General features: G+C 41.8%; 1 non-coding gene across 1 annotated transcript; it reads right to left on the bottom strand.

Moving 5' to 3' along the window:
- Positions 1-906: 906 nt before the first annotated feature.
- On the bottom strand, positions 907-978 carry Trnad-guc. Its single transcript has one exon. It is a non-coding gene; the product is annotated as a tRNA-Asp (tRNA).
- Between the last annotated feature and the right edge of the window lie 3,436 nt (positions 979-4,414).

Here is a 4,414-nt window from a genome sequence, read left to right as displayed (position 1 = left end):
GTTCCAACAGGACAATGCACGTCCGCATGTATCCCGTGCCACCCAACGTGCTCTAGAAGGTGTAAGACAACTACCCAGGCCAGCAAGATCTCCGGATCTGTCCCCCATTGAGCATGTTTGGGACTGGATGAAGCGTCGTCTCACGCGGTCTGCACGTCCAGCACGAACGCTGGTCCAACTGAGGCGCCAGGTGGAAATGGCATGGCAAACCGTTGCACAGGACTACATCCAGCATCTCTACGATCGTCTCCATGGGAGAATAGCAGCCTGCATTGCTGCGAAAGGTGGATATACACTGTACTAGTGCCGACATTGTGCATGCTCTGTTGCCTGTGTCTATGTGCCTGTGGTTCCGTCAGTGTGATCATGTGATGTATCTGTCCCCAGGAATGTGTCAATAAAGTTTCCCCTTCCTGGGACAATGAATTCACGGTGTTCTTATTTCAATTTCCAGGAGTGTAGTTGGAAAAAGAAACAAAAGGAAATATTTAAATTTCCTTTCGAGTGGGCCCGCAGTTTGCATGAGGATGAAGAACATTTTGTTTTAAGTAGAGTTTTTTTGCTGCACCATTTATTTTTTTACCTGTAGTGGTACAAGTTGCATGACGAGCTCGTGTAGCAGTATACCTGTACTTAAAATGAAGTGTTATAAGTTATGTAGGAAAACAGAGCAAAAATGATACTGGAAACCACGACTTAATGAAGCATACTTCATCTGTGCAATCTGTAGGCTTTGCTATGATTCCATACCTGTATCCATTCATAGTGAAAGATTTTGGCTCTTGCACACAGTTTAAGACATTTTACGGAGAGAAAAACTTTAAGAATAAAGGTGCAAAGAACTACACATAAATTAAATTCCAAATTTCAGGTCGTGTTTGGCCAATATCTTGAAATAAAAATATTCTCCCCGGCCGGGAATCGAACCCGGGTCTCCCGCGTGACAGGCGGGGATACTAACCACTATACTACCGAGGACTGCGAGTCCCTATTTCACCAAAATAGAATTACATCGGAACAACTCTGCATTTAGTTCATATACTACAGACATCCAGGAGAAATAAGGCGATTACAAACAGTAAGTATAGTGCACACATGTTTAACTTGTTTGCTTTTTAAATGGGGTTGCAGTGTGCAGGTCAAGCAAGTGTCGCAATGGAGAAGAGTAATGCAGGGGAAACATGTTTTGGAGCAAGTGTGTACCGTCAGTGTGAGTAGTTAGCTTTCTTATCTGAGAAGGAGTTGTGGGTAGCACTTGCGATGCACCACAAATTTCTTTGCCATTCACTCTAAAACACACACACACACACACACAAACTAACTAAATATCATTCATGTTTCATCATTTTGAAAATAAAAATGGTCCAAGAAAAGTTATCATTCCACAGTTTAGTTACGTGCTAAAGCTGGTTATATTGTGGGGCAGGGGGAGAAGGGCCACAGATGGCGGGAGGGTGGGGGGGAGGAGGGGGGAGGTACCAGTTAATCTCTGATTGCACTCACGGATAATGGTCTAAGAAAGATTGTGAACTGTTGTGAATTGGCAGGAGCCAATTCACGGGGTTTGGAGGAAGCCGAAAGGCACGCGTTTTAAGCTCACGCAGGCTGGCGTGAGGTCTGGAACAGGTAAAGTAATTATACTATCAAGAAAAGTACGTAGCTGCTGGAATACTTTAATCCATAATTGGTGAACATCGGTCTGACTGTACATGCATCCCCATGATAAATAACAAATGATAATGGCGCCTTGCTAGGTCGTAGCAAATGACGTAGCTGAAGGCTATGCTAACTATCGTCTCGGCAAATGAGAGCGTATTTTGTCAGTGAACCATCGCTAGCAACGTCGGCTGTACAACTGGGCGAGTGCTAGGACGTCTCTCTAGACCTGCCGTGTGGTGGCGCTCGGTCTGCAATCACTGACAGTGGCGACACGCGGGTCCGACGTATACTATCGGACCGCGGCCGATTTAAAGGCTACCACCTAGCAAGTGTGGTGTATGGCGGTGACACCACATGAACCACTGTTTTAGACCTTTATAGTTACAGGTAATGTTATTTGATGTGATATATTGCAGACTTGTCACAGTAATGCCAAGAGTAAAGTGTGGTTTTACTGACGAAATTAAAGCTGAGTTTCCACATCTGAAATTGGAACAGCAAAGCGAGATATTATCCTGCAAGTTTATTTTTATTGACAACACAAACAATAAAAAACGTTGCTCGATTAGTAATGCAAGGTATTTTGATGTTTTTAGTGTAAGTTTTGGCAAGAAGGTACGATAATCTTCATAGTCGTAGCATAAACCAAGTTTTGTAAGACAAAACTGTTATATAAACAGAGTATTAACGAAGGTTTGCACAAAACGTCCTAGTTCGTGGGAAGTCTGGTCACCCAAGGCTGCTACTATACTTACAGTGTAAAGCACAAGCTATTTTATTCATGTGTATAAGTTCTAATGAGAATGCAAAATTTTGGTAGCATGCTTTTCCGAACGTACCGAGAATAACACCAGTTTTTCCCTATTATAGGGTCAAGAGTGGAATTACGAACACTGATACGAAGTTATTCAAGAAGCTGCCATCTAAAATGAAGCAAGAAACTAGAAATCCTTGCCAGTCGCAAAGAACACATATCACACCAAGTTAGCCACTCCTAGAAATTACCCTTTATCAAGAGTCACACATTGAAAATTCGTGTTAGCTATACGATGAGCAGCGGCGTTCATTATGAATATGCATCACAAATACTATACGGGAAATATACGGTCTCTAAGCGGGGATTCTGGGAATGATTGCAAGTGGTTCTGCATAGTTCCCTGCACCACAGAACATAACACAGTAGGAAATAATGAAAACGAATGTCACAGAAAAGGAATGATTGATAGGGAGGGTGGATAAAGATACAACTGGGAAATGGCATGTATTGGTTACCATTTAAATGTTAGAGCTATCGAAGTAGAAAGAAGTAAAGATAAGGAAGAAAATAGTGTTATAGAATTATAGGGACTGTAAACTGAAAGAATTAAGGGAAAGAAACATACATAGATTACAATTTTTTTCTTTTTTTTCGTGGCTGCGCTTTAGTAACGGTGCACGTGGAAACATAATAGGATTGGAAAACAGGAGCCAACCACTTGCAGAATTAAAGGTTTAACTATTTGCTATAGTTTCGACAAAAATAAATTTGAGTTCTTCACAAGTAAAATGGACCTATTGAACAAATTATTACAAAATAGTTACAAATGACAACCAGAAAAGGAACCAAATTTGATAAACAATAATCACATAAATTTGCATAAGAGCTAGTAAAATCACATACTGAGAAACGGATGTCAAAGCCATAAGGCTCTTATCTAGTTCAATGTCCATATCAACAGTTAAAATACATCAATGAAAGTAGTAGCTCCGATACTGTAGGGCTTTGACTTAAAACTTTAAAATAAAACACCGCGACATTAGCTCCAGCAGACATTTAGTGTGACGCATACAGGGCTAGCGACATAAGCTGTCTCACTTATCTGTGCAAGCAAGGGTGATAGGAAGCTACCACAGACGGCGCTCACTCCGCAAATGAGTGCGCAGATAGCTGCGCAGAGCACCCAATGCCTGATGCAGCAGATAAAATGGTTAACAGCTAAAATTAAAACAGAGTACAACTAATGGAAAAACGAAAAGTGGGTTGGGGGAAATGGGCGTTAAAATCATATGGTGTGTAAAGAGCAAGCCGGCCAAGGTGTTGTTGTTATGATCTTCGGGCCAAAGGCTGGTTTGATGGAGTTCTGCTTGCAGCTCTATCCTGTGCAAGCTTCTTCATCTCCCAGTACCTACTGCAGCCTACATCCTTCTGAATCTGCTTAGTATATTCATCTCTTGGTCTCCCTCTGTGAGTTTTTCCCTCCACGCTTCCCTCCAATACTAAATTGGTGATCCCTTAATGCCTCAGAACGTGTGAACAGTGCTAACTGTCTGCATGTACATGCAAACGGCAGCACGAGATGAAATTGTCCAGTATATGGGAAGAACCAAATAATAGTATATTAAGACAATACACTTCGCAAAACGTGTTAGCATAAAATAAAAAAGGCATAAAAATGTACAGCAGTATTAATCAACAGGTAACTAGCATGAAAAGAAAGACGAAAGACGCTTGTAAAAAGGAATTTAACGGACTAAAATAATATGCGTATTCACATACAGAGACATGTAAAGAGGCAAAATACGGCGCTGCTGTCGGCAACGCCTACATGAGACACCAGCTGTGTGGCGCAGTTGTTAGGTCGGTTGCTGCTGCTACAGTGGCAAGTTATCAAGATTTAGGAGACTTTGAGCGTGGTGTTATAGTCGGCTCACGAGCGATGCGACGCAACATCAAAGTAACGATAAAGTTGCGATTTTCCCGTACCACCAGTTCACG

This window comes from Schistocerca piceifrons, chromosome 9 (assembly GCF_021461385.2).
Source record: "Schistocerca piceifrons isolate TAMUIC-IGC-003096 chromosome 9, iqSchPice1.1, whole genome shotgun sequence".
NCBI classification, from domain to species: Eukaryota; Metazoa; Arthropoda; class Insecta; order Orthoptera; family Acrididae; genus Schistocerca; species Schistocerca piceifrons.
This window is presented reverse-complemented; position numbering and strand designations above follow the sequence as displayed.